We start from the raw sequence: 13530 nt of genomic DNA, 5'->3' as shown, positions 1-13530 counted from the left end.
TTTGAGTGTCCCGGATTTACATTTGTGTATGAGACAAGGCTGATAAGTGGGATAAGAGACCCTCTTTTAGTGGAGATTCACCATGCATGTCATGGTTGCACATTTTCCCCACCCGCTAATATGAACTTAAATTTTACAATTTGTGTGTATTGTTTTATTATGCAATAAAACAGTTGGAACTTGTTTTACTGATACAGATTCTGTATGGTGTTTAAGAAGCTTCATTGTGAAGGTGCTATACTGCCCCCTAGCAGCCAACAAATACACTGCTCCTTTATACAGCATCTGATATCATGATGACAACCAAACCACTAACGGAATTGTCCCATAATTTGATTTTATACCTAATTTCCAGCCACAGCTCTCTATCAGTATGAACAGCTGCAGTGAGATTGGAAATTTGTCAGACAAAGTGACTTTCAATTACTCTAGTTCAGCATGACACTGCAATATGTGCAGAACTTCTGTCTGTCATTGCTCATTAGACAGTTCTGTGGGCTTTGTGTCCTTTCTCTCATTAGTGGGATAAAATTGTGTATTGCAAAAGCACTGAATCTCTACATCATTAACTACAGCACTCTAGCTACTATGCTGGCTGGCTCAGTGGCTCGGGGAAGCGTGACTCGTTTTGAAAATAATGCTGATCAATGTCTAACTGTCATGGAGAGAAAAGGGGATTATCCGACCAAAGCACTTGAACCATGCCCTGTTTTAATGAACATCGACCTTCATTTGGACTGTGAATGACGATTTGCACACTCATTCATATGCCTTAATCTACTGAATAACACACATTTGGCATCTTCACTATGAGAGGAGGGGATAAAGGATGTCATGCAGGCTTCAAGAGTCAAACTCAGAGTAGTTTTCAGATTTTGAAAAAATATAAAAAATTCTGAGAATAAATTAAACATCTTAGATGTCTGTAATCAGCTCATGGCTGTTATACATACATCGATGCAATAAGACAACATTGCATTAGGAGTAAGTCATATATGTTTATGTGCTCAGCCAAGTTGTTTAATCCAAGCTGTTCCATGAATCAGTTTGTAGCTAGGATATAGTATGCTTTAAGCAACCCCATAATCGTGTGAGCCACAGATTGACCCCTAGCTCTGACAGGCACTGTATTTCAGGTGTGAGCATTTTCCGACAGAGCTCCCTGTATTTGGAGCCAATATTTTTCCTCAAGTTGTAACCCAGGATGGAGTTCTCTCAGACTGGTTGCCAGGGAAGCAGATCGCTGTCCCGAATCATCCCAGCCTCCACAGCTCTGACTACCACCCTCATTCCTCATCCTCAGCTCTCTCACATCCTGCTCCATCCGTATCTGCCCGTACGCCTCCACCTTGGCTCAGAATGTAGAGTTAAAGTGCTGGCAGAGCCTCCTGTCAGCCTCGTTCCACTCCAGGGCCTTGGCCCTCAGCTCAAATCCAAAGTCAAAGAAGAGCAGGTTCTTGAGGTAGAATTATTTGTAGCTCCCTAGGGTGTAGCTCCCTGGGCTCCCGAGTGGCACAGCGGTCTAAGGCACTGCATCTCAGTGCTAGAGGCATCACTACAGACCCTGGTTCGATTCCAGGCTGTATCACAACCGGACGTGATTGGGAGTCCCATAGGGTGGTGCACAATTGGCCCAGTGTCGTCCGGGTTAGGGTTTGGCCGGGGTAGGCTGTGATTGTAAATAARAATTGGTTCTTAACTGACTTGCCTAGTTAAATAGGAAGGATGACTCAAACAGCTCTGATGGGTCTTGTAGGATGGTGACATTGGCAGTGTCTACTAAGAGAAGCTTTGCCACCTCATGCCCATCAAAGCGCATGTGGTTACATATGATATTGAAACATGCCCCAGGCTGGTAGTCTTTGACCTGGGAGCAAAGGAAAGGGGATGGGTAGAAGAAGTAATTGTGTCCATCAGGAAAGGCACTTTCTAATCTGTAGTTCTCACCGAAGCGGAAGAGGATGTGAGGATGTTGAGAAATGTATTGCTGGCAGTCTTGTGGGGCTTCATGAACATGATGTTCATCGTGGGCACTGTGGTGGATGAATCAGAATTAGTTGAGTAACATAGATAAGTTAAGATGTTGTATCTGCATAATATGTTTATGTAATATACTTGTTATTAGAATGTATCCCTTTGGATAATGGTGTTGGCAGTTGCACTTTTCCCTCAGCTGGGGCTCAGTCACTTGGGGCCCAGAGAGGTCAGGCTTGTCTTTTACATGTCTCTGGTGCTATATGCAGAATATAAGAAAGGGAAGAGGACAGGATGGAACATTGTCTTCATATGTGAATGTGTCTTTACCTATTCTTAAACCATGTGAAGGGATGGCGTGATTAATGGGGAACCAATTACTTGTCTCCACAATGTCTGTGCGCAAGTCACTCCCTCCTTTCTCATTGGGAGGAGGTGTATGGCAGTGTCTGGAACCATTGTATGTCCTCTTTGATGTTGCACTTATCCTGGGATAGTGTATGACCTAGAGGCTCACTCCCCTCAGTGAGCTTGTCCAGGAGAGGGGTCAAGAAGGGGTTCTACTTGAGATGGGCGTATCTAGAGTTGACAATTGATTTATGCCATTGGATGAGTTTGTGTTTTTGTGCTATGAAGTACCAGGAACGAGATTAGAACCTCGTCTCAGGGACCAAACTGAACGATAATTTATAGCGAATGCTATCTGGCTAAGGGATACTCCTTTCTCATTATAAAGTCTTCCTTTGTGGACTGTTCCTAAGATCTGTGGTTCGTCATGTAGGTTGAGAGGGGTGTATCTTGGCTATAAAAGATCTTTGTACTTTTGTGTTGTCACTTTCAATGGTTCATTAGAAATGACGCATCATTGAAAGTCAAGTGCTATTGCAAAGCTCTTATTATTAAAGATGTAGTTTAAGTATAACTCTGACTGGTGTGTGAAGTTTGTAACTCTCCTCATTTGGTAATGCAGAAATTAGCCACCACAGCAGCCACTCCCCTGACAGACTTGTTCAGATGTCAATTCAATATCTACTCCACATTAAAATGATGTGGAAACAACATTGATTCAACCAATGTGTGACCAGTGGGATGTTTGCGACAGTTGTTGCCTTCTCACCAAGCTGCTTGCCTATTGTCCTGTAGCCCATCCCAGCCTTGTGCAGGTCTACAATTTTATCCCTGATGTCCTTACACAGCTCTCTGGTCTTGGCCATTGTGGAGAGGTTGGAGTCTGTTTGATTGAGTGTGTGGACAGGTGTCTTTTATACAGGTAACGAGTTCAAACAGGTGCAGTTAATACAGGTAATGAGTGGAGAACAGGAGGGCTTCTTAAACAAAAACTAACAGGTCTGTGAGAGCCGGAATTCTTACTGGTTGGTAGGTGATCAAATACTTATGTCATGCAATAAAATGCAAATTAATTACTTAAAAATCATTCAATGTGATTTTCTGGATTTTTGTTTTAGATTCCGTCTCTCACAGTTGAAGTGTACCTATGATAAAAATTACAGACCTCTACATGCTTTGTAAGTAGGAAAACCTGCAAAATCGGCAGTGTATCAAATACTTGTTCTCCCCACTGTATATATATATATAAAATATGACTTTTTAGGTATATGAATATGAACATGCTATAGGGCTCCCAAGTGGCGCAGTGGTCTAAGACACATACATCTCAGTCCAAGAGGTGTCACTCCAGTACCTGGTTTAAATCCAGGCTGCTTCACATCCGGCTGTGATTGGGAGTCCCATAGGGCGGCGCACAWTTGCCCCAGCATTGTCTGGGTTTGGCCGGGGTAGGCTATCATTGTAAATAAGAATTTGTTCTTAACTGACTTGCCTAGTTAGACCTTCGGAACGTCTACATTTTAAAAAGTCTAATAAATCCATGTAATATAGCCTACACCATCACAATAAATCCATTGTCCATGTTTATTTTAGACAGGTCTAAAGAAACATGATATGAAGCAAATGTATTCTATTTCAGAAGAACAAAATAGCATACTTTGAGTTGTCCTTTTGTTAGGCCCTGAATTCCATGGTATTATTTTATAGTATGAAGAATACAATTGAACATAGCTGAATAAAATAGAAAGGACATTTTCGCAACGATTTGAGGGAGTGYGCACATGCGGCTATTATGTGTTGAGCGGTTAACAAAGAAACAGGTACTCCTATATGCTTAATTTAGAGTTATTTATGTAACTTTAGTTGTGATACAAATGTTGGGCTATATGTTTTGATTTTTAATACATTCCAGGATGCATGATGGGACTCTAACGATATGAAAAAAGTCACATGAAAAGCATGAGTTCTGTTTAGTTTTTTTTGCGCAGGCTGTACACACCATCAGTCTCTCACTCACAATTTTACAAGCACTTGATAATGCCTCAAATTTCTCGGCTGCATCCCCTTTGTGTGGCCGTAATGCCCCTAAACAATGTATGCCTTTTGCGGCCAGTGGCCGTTGTGCCCTTAGGCTGAATGTAATAATTATAATTCCCTTCTCCCGGCTGCATGCCGAAACACCTCTCACTCACATGGCTCGGCTCTCTGTCAAGTGATCGGGTCTTTCCCACAGGCTACAAGTGAAGACAGACACATCCGTCCGAGGCGCATATGGAAGATATTGGAAGAACCGTCCACATTTACTTTTCGTCAGCCAACAAGATGAGTAGGCCTAACGAACAGCAAAAGCACTAGCCTATGTCAATCTACTATCCCCCATAGTAAAAAAGTGGACCTACTCTATTCTGTGCGAGAAATAAATATTCCAATTATAGTTTGGGACAGTTGTGGGATGCGAAAGATCCCAAATGAATACAACCACTAGTATCACGTTTTAAGGTATGACCCAAGTGCAGACAGTGTTGAAGAAACAAAAGTTTATTCCTCAAACAGGGGTCGGCAAACGACAGGTCAAGGCAGACAGGGGTCAATAATCCAGAGAGGGTGTACGGTACAAGACAGTAGGCGGACTCAGGGTCAGGTCAGGCAGAGGTCGGTAATCCAGAGTAGTGGGGCAAAGGTACAGGACCACAGGCAGGCAGAACGGTCAGAACCGGGAAACTAGAAAACAGGAGCAAGGAAACAGGCAAGAGCAGGGAAACAAAATGCTGGTCGGTTCTACGAACAAAACGAACTGGCAACAGACAAACAGAGAACACAGGAATAAATACACAGGGGATAATGGGGAAGATGKGCAACACCTGGAGAGGGGTGGAGACAGCACAAAGACAGGTGAAACAGATCAGGGCATGACACACTAGCATAAAAAAACTGTTTTAAGCAATGAGCCTGAGGCAACAGATGAGAACGCTTAGCTTAAAATGTTGATAAAATATTATGCTATTTCTTCACATTATAAGCACAGCAATGCGGACACGGCAGTAGGCTATAAGTGCGCATGTTCCATTAGCAGGAAAACACCATTCTCAAAAGTGACAACAATTGCGATTATGCATGTATTGCTTTTATTAAAAATKTGCATTGTTATGGTGAAAATTATCTTCCCCAAAATTGAAACTCACACGCTGCATATATATGCCACTTAGGCTCTACACCCGTTGTAAAGTGGATTCATGTCTTTAATTTAAAAAAACTTTAGTTATGATAAAAACCTTATCAAAACATATAGGCCTATGGGCTAGGCTACATGAGGTGTGCGACTATGATTTWAAAAAGTCGCCAAAAGAGATCATGCGCTGTTTGCCTTAAGCTGGGCATCATTCACAAGTGACAGGCTAATATTGTTACCCATCAATAATTTATGTGTGAAATTTGTTTTGATTTAGAATGGACCATTATCATACACCTGTCTAGAAACAGGGGCAGTTTAAAAAATGTATGTCACCTATGCAYTTAAATAGCTAATGGAGGACGGTTTTCACGTGGTTCATTTTCATGCCAGCCAGGTAGGCTATACTCCTGTTGTAAAGAGAAGCCATGTGCTACTATTAGGAAAGTTGAGAAATAAATATAGTAGGCCTAGCCAATAGAAAGCTCATGGGATACTCTTTTTAATAGAGAGTATCCCATCACTCTGTTTTCACACAATTGCATAGCCTATAGAAATGTTGACCAACATGAGCTCATGGGCTCTCGTGAAGTGTTTKATTAGATTTTCGAATACATTTGCATTGATGTCAGAGTGATTAGAGGGACAATAGAGTGCAGAGTACCAGGCAGTTAGCAGGTTTGGTAGACTACGAATGACCATCAGCAGCATCAGAGCTTGGAGAAGCCTAATTACTGTGACTAAATGGTCACGTGGAATTTGACTGTCATCATGACTCGTGACCACCCACCGTAACAGCCCTAGTGTAGGATCTCATCTTCACTTTGCATATTTATGAGTCCCATTTCTGTATGTCACCATTTAACCCAGATTAACAGAATTCTTAAAACCTGTTGCACAGATGGGTCATTTCACCAATAGAGTGCCTTTTGCGTCCCAGTGATATTTTAAATAGAAATTGTGCACCAATATAGAATTTTAAAAGCCTGTTATATTAAATTAAGTGCCTTATAATATAAAACACATGGAACTTGCTAAAGTGCCAAAAATCTGGATTTTGACATGTCCTACATCATGTTTTTCTGACTTCTAGGAAGATTGTAACCCACTTAACCCCAACATTTCCCCAAGTTTTCACCATAATTGGAAAGCCCTAGGTATTTTGTTGCTTTGACAAAGTAATTTTCTGATGATTAGTATTTATTTGTGATTAGCGATTAATAAATTGGTGTCCCTCATTTTAAGGTGAACCCTGTTACGTGAACTGAACTCTCGTTTTAATATGGTGAAACTATTCCTTTTTAAATTTTTGTTTCAAAAGAAACATTGAACATCTAATAGTCAAATCATAGCGTAAAATAAGGAGAGCTGGTTTTACTCTTTTGGACATTTTCTGGTGTTTTGTGGTAGATAACTGAGAGCGCCGCAAATAACGTATCAACCCTGTTACCCATAGATAGATGGAATACAAATAACAAGTTAGACAAATGTGTTAAGCTTGCATCATTTGAATGCCCCTCCCTGTTGCACACATGTTTCCATTCCCCCTGTCTTGGGTGATTTAGGATGAAAATGTCAACCCTGGTACGTTAATTCTTTTTTTTCTTAATTTGACCTCTTGAGATGGGAAAACATATATATTTTTAAGTGGAACATGTGCTCTTTATTACATTATATTAACATTTGGTGAATTAAGTGGAATTTTGACAGAATTACACTTCCCACAGCATTTTGGGTCCCCTAAGTGAGATTTGGTTGGGGAGCACCATACCGTCTTGACGGCGGAGAATGTATAAAAAAATTTAAAGGACATTCCCTGCAATTCTACACATTTTGCCTGGGGATGGAGAGAAAATTTGGCCATTTTAAAACAAATTTCATTAAATTCTACACATTTTGCCATGACTTATAACATGTTAATATGATATTTGAATGAGAATGACTAACAAAATCAAATGGGGGCCCCCTGAAGGTCAGGGTCCCTGGGCACGTGCCCGGTCCGGTCCGTATTTGGCCAGGATTACTAAGTTTAGATAGCAAATTTTCTCTCCGTCCCCAGTCAAAATGTGTAGAATTGCAGGAAATGAACTTTAAAGGTTTGACTTGGAAAGGTTTTTTCGCCTGGTCCCATACAAAACTTACCAATCCAAAAATTGTTAGCTGACATGGCTAATTGAGTGACTGTCCATAACTGACATAACAAAATAAATTGCACCTGGTGTATTCTACTACTCTTACTCTCAATAGTAAAGTGAGACCCCGACTGAGTTGATCTGAGCCCGCTAGCGGTTGGGTGCCCTAAGTGGCCCTGGGGCCTGACAACCCAAAATACACTCTTTTCGTGGAATGACCTGGTAAGTAATGTTTTGACACCTGTAGAGTGTACAAATATTTCTATTTACTGTAGGCTGGACATGAATGGAAGGTTCAGTAGTTCAATTACTGAGTAACCAGTGGAGGCTACTCAGAGGAGGAAGGGGAGGAACATCCTCCTCAGTGAAATTCATTTAAAAAATGTAACTGTAAAACATTGTTAAAAGTGATCCTTTTTCGATAAAACTATATTAAATATAATCACGTCACTAAATCACTGATTAAAAGAAGGTCTACTTCAATACGAAACCTTTTTTATTTCTATTTAACCAAGCAAGTCAGTTAAGAACACATTCTTATTTTACAATGACGGCCTACCCTGGCCAAACCCTAACTTGGACGACACTGGGCCAATTTTGAAACACCCTACGGGCCTCCCAATCACAGCCGGTTTTGACACAGCCTGGAATCGAACCAGGGTCTGTAGTGACGCCTCTAGCACTGAGATGCAGTGCGCCACTTGGGAGCCAAAAAAAACAATCTAGGAGCGTCATGGTTTTCACCCCCTTCCATAGACTTACAACTCCCGGAGGCCGTCCTCCAGCCTATCAGAGCTCTTGCAGCATGAACTGACATGTTGTCCACCCAATCAAAGGATCAGAGAATTAATCTAGTACTGAAAGCATAAACTACAGCTAGCTAGCACTGCAGTGTATAAAATGTGGTGAGTAGTTGACTCAAAGAGAGAGAAAGACAATAGTTTAACAGTTTTGAACAAATTAATTTCTTCCAAAATGAAGGAGAAGCAAGAGAAAGTGTCATTCTTTTCACTTACTTAGCTAGCAAATGTCTGAATCCTGGCTTAGGAAAACCACCTGAAAAAACCCTGAAATCTCCATCGCTAACTATAACATTTTCCAACAAGATAGAACTGCCAAAGGGGGCGGTGTTGCAATCTACTGCAAAGATAGCCTGCAGAGTTCTGTATTACTATCCAAGTCTGTACCCAAACAATTCGAGCTTCTACTTAATGATCGGCTATGAAAAGCCAACTGACATTTACTCCTAAGGTGCTGACTTGCTGCACCCTCGACAACTACTGTGATTGTTATTATTTGACCATGCTGGTCAGTTATGAACATTTGAACATCTTGGCCATGTTCTGTTATAATCTCCACCCGGCACAGCCAGAAGAGGACTGGCCACCCCTCATAGCCTGGTTCCTCTCTAGGTTTCTTCCTAGGTTTTGGCCTTTCTAGGGAGTGTTTCCTAGCCACCGTGCTTCTACACCTGCATTGCTTGCTGTTTGGGGTTTTAGGCTGGGTTTCTGTACAGCACTTTGAGATATCAGCTGATGTACGAAGGGCTATATAAATAAATTTGATTAGCAAAATTGTTTTTTGATTTGATTTGATTTACTTCTAAAAATTCACCTTTCCAGAAACAAGTCTCTCACTGTTGCCGCTTGCTATAGACCTCCCTCTGCCCCCAGCTGTGCCCTCGATACCATATGTGAATTGATTGCCCATCTATCTTCTGAGCTCGTGCTACTAGGTGACCTAAACTGTGACATGCTTAACACCCCGGCCATCCTACAATCTAAACTTGATGCCCTCAATCTCACACAAATTATCAATGAACCTACCAGGTACAACTCCAAATCCGTAAACATGGGCACCCTCATAGATGTCATCCTAACTAACTCGCTCTCAAAATACCCCTCGGCTGTTTTCAATAAAGATCTCAGCGATCACTGCCTCATTGCCTGCATCCGTAATGGGTCTGCGACCAAACGATCACCTCTCATCACTGTCAAACGCTCCCTAAAACACTTCTGCGAGCAGGCCTTTCTAATCGACATGGCCGGGGTATCCTGGAATGACATTGACCTCATCCCGTCAGTAGATGATGCCTGGCTATTCTTTAAAAGTGCCTTCCTCACCATCTTAAATAAGCATGCCCCATTCAAAAAATGTTGAACTAGGAATAGATATAGTCCTTGGTTCACTCCAGACCTGTCTGCCCTTGACCAGCACAAAACAAAACATCCTATGGCGTTCTGCATTAGCATCGAATAGCCCCCGTGATATGCAACTTTTCAGGGAAGTTAGGAACAAATATACACAGGCAGTTTGGAAAGCTAAGGCTAGCTTTTTCAAACAGAAATTTGCATCCTGTAGTACTAACTCAAAAAAGTTCTGGGACACTGTAAAGTCCATGGAGAATAAGAGCACCTCCTCCCAGCTGCCCACTGCTCTGAGGCTAGGAAACACTGTCACCACCGATAAATCCACTATAATTGAGAATTTCAATAAGCATTTCTCTACGGCTGGCCATGCTTTCCACCTGGCTACCCCTACCCCGGTCAACTGCCCGGCACCCGCCACAGCAACCCGCCAAAGCCCCCACCATTTCTCCTTCACCCAAATCTAGATAGCTGATGTTCTGAAAGAGCTGCAAAATCTGGACCCCTACAAATCAGCCAGGCTAGACAATCTAGACCCTCTCTTTATAAAATGATCTGCCGAAATTGTTGCAACCCCTATTACTAGCCTGTTCAACCTCTCTTTCGCATCGTCTGAGATTCCCAAAGATTGGAAAGCTGCCACGGTCATCCCCCTCTTCAAAGGGGGTGACACTCTAGACCCAAACTGCTACAGACCTATATCTATCCTACCCTGTCTTTCTAAGGTCTTCGAAAGCCAAGTTAACAAACAGATTACCGACCATTTCGAATCCCACCGTACCTTCTCCGCTATGCAATCTGATTTCAGAGCTGGTCATGGGTGCACCTCAGCCACGCTCAAGGTCCTAAACGACATCATAACCGCCATCGATAAGAGACATTACTGTGCAGCCGTATTCATCGACCTGGCCAAGGCTTTCGACTCTGTCAATCACCACATTCTTATTGGCAGACTCGACAGCCTTGGTTTCTCAAATGATTGCCTGGCCTGGTTTATCAACTCCTTCTCTGATAGAGTTCAGTGTGTCAAATCGGAGGGCCTGTTGTCCGGACCTCTGGCAGTCTCTATGGGGGTGCCACAGGGTTCAAACCTCGGGCCGACTCTCTTCTCTGTATACATCAACAATGTTGCTCTTGCTGCTGGTGATTCTCTGATACACCTCTACGCAGACGACACCATTCTGTATATTTCTGGCCCCTCTTTGGACACTGTTAACTAACCTCCAGTCGAGCTTCAATGCCATACAACTCTCCTTCCGTGGCCTCCAACTGCTCTTAAACACAAGTAAAACTTAATGAATGCTATTCAACCGATCACTGCCCGCACGTCCAGCATCACTACTCTGGACGGCTCTGACTTAGAATACGTGTGGAACTATATATATCTAGGTGTCTGGTTAGACTGTAAACTCTCCTTCCAGACTCACATTAAGCATCTCCAATCAAAATTAAATCTAGTATCGGCTTCCTATATCGCAACAAAGCATCCTTCACTCATGCTGACAAACATACCCTCGTAAAACTGACCATCCTACCGATCCTCGACTTCGGTGATGTCATCTATAAAATAGCCTCCAACACTCTACTCAACAAACTGGATGCAGTCTATCACAGTGCCATCCGTTTTGTCACCAAAGCCCCATACACTACCCACCATTGCGACCTGTACGCTCTCGTTGGTTGGCCCTCGCTTCATACTCRTCGCCAAACCCGCTGGCTACAGGTTATCTACAAGTCTCTGCTCGGTAAAGCCCCGCCTTATCTCAGCTCACTGGTCACCATAGCAGCACCCACTCGTAGCACTCGCTCCAGCAGGTATATCTCACTGGTCACCCCCAAAGCCAATTCCTCCTTTGGTCGTCTTTCCTTCCAGTTCTCTGCTGCCAATGACTGGAACGAACTGCAAAAATCTCTGAAGCTGGAAACACTTATCTCCCTCACTAGCTTTAAGCACCAGCTGTCAGAGCAGCTCACAGATTACTGCACCTGTACATAGCCCATCTATAATTTAGCCCAAACAACTACCTCTTCCCCTACTGTATATATTTATTTTGCTCCTTTGCACCCCATTATTTCTATTTCAACTTTGCACATTCTTCCACTGCAAATCTACCATTCCAGTGTTTTACTTGCTATATTGTATTTACCTCACCACCATGGCCTTTTTTTGCCTTTACCTCCCTTATCTCACCTCATTTGCTCACATTGTATATAGACTTATTTTTCTACTGTATTATTGACTGTATGTTTTGTTTATTCCATGTGTAACTCTGTGTTGTTGTATGTGTCAAATTTCTATGCTTTATCTTGGTCAGGTCGCAGTTGCAAATGAGAACTTGTTCTCAACTAGCCTACCTGGTTAAATAAAGGTGAAATAAATCAAATAAAAAAATGCAGCTAGCTAGTTTAGCCTACAGAAACACCCTCCTCAAATAGAGGGATGCTATGTTAGCTAGCTGGCTATGGCTTTCCAACACAACACTGGAACTCATTCAAGTCAAGGTAAGCTTTTGGTATTACTGCCACCGGGGCCGCCGGTGTAACTGCGTACTGACTGTACACTAACATTACTGCACGATTGTAGCGTTAATTATATTAGCTATGCTGACTATGACATTAGTTTAGCTAATATAATGACAACGATGTAGGCTGTTTGTGGAGGTTTGACTTGGAAAGGTTTTTTCGCCTGGTCACATACAGCTGATTTGTTGTGCATTGAAGTCCACAACGGAAAATAACGTGGCTGTTATGAGAGTTGACTCTGTTTACGAATGCTACCCACAGTTGGCTGGATGTCCTTCAGGTGGTGGACTATTCTTGATACACACAGGAAACTGTTCAGCATGAAAAACACAGCAGCGTTGCAGTTCTTAACAAAAATCGGTGTGCCTGGCACCTACTACCATACCCCGTTCAAAGGCCCTTAAATCTTTTGTCTTTCCCATTCACCCTCTGAATGGCACACATACACAATCCATGCCTCAAGGCTTAAAAATCATTCTCCCCTTCATTTACAAGGACATCAATAAGGGATCATAGCTTTCACCTGAATTCACTTGGAAAGTCTGCGTCATGGAAAGAGCAGGTGTGGATAATTGCATAAGAAATAAAAATTAAGTATATATATTGCTACAAATCTCGATCTTCAGGGGCATGTATAAAAATGCTGAGCAGGCCATTATTTTGGCTACCATGGCTATGCCCCCATATGATGACAATGCCCCATCCACAGGGCACGAGTGGTTACTGAATGGTTTGATGAGCATGAAAACTATGTAAACCATATGCCGTGGCCACCTCAATCACCAGATTTCAACCCAATTGAACACTTATGGGGGATTCTGGAGCGGTGCCTGAGACAGCGTTTTCCACCACCATCAAAGTATGGAATTTCTCGTGGAAGAATTGCATCACATCCCTCCAATAGAGTTCCAGACACTTTTAGAATCTATGCCAAGGTGCATTGAAGCTGTTGTAGCTCGTGGTGGCCCAACGCTCTATTAAGACACTTTATGTTGGTGTTACCTTTATCTAGTGAATACCAGGCCTGCAAGACTGTTATACATCAAGGCTCATGGGGTTATATCCTGCCTGTTTGGCCCTGTCCGGGTGTATCATCGGATGGGGCCACAGTGTCTCCTGACCCCTCCTGTCTCAGCCTCCAGTATTTATGTTGCAGTAGTTTATGTGTCGGGGGGCTATGGTCAGTCTGTTATATCTGGAGTATTTCTCCTATCTTATCCGGTGTCCTGTGTGAATT

Source organism: Salvelinus sp. IW2-2015, linkage group LG4q.1:29 (genome assembly GCF_002910315.2).
Source record: "Salvelinus sp. IW2-2015 linkage group LG4q.1:29, ASM291031v2, whole genome shotgun sequence".
In the NCBI taxonomy this organism is placed as follows: Eukaryota; Metazoa; Chordata; class Actinopteri; order Salmoniformes; family Salmonidae; genus Salvelinus; species Salvelinus sp. IW2-2015.
Note: the sequence above shows the minus strand (reverse complement) of the source record.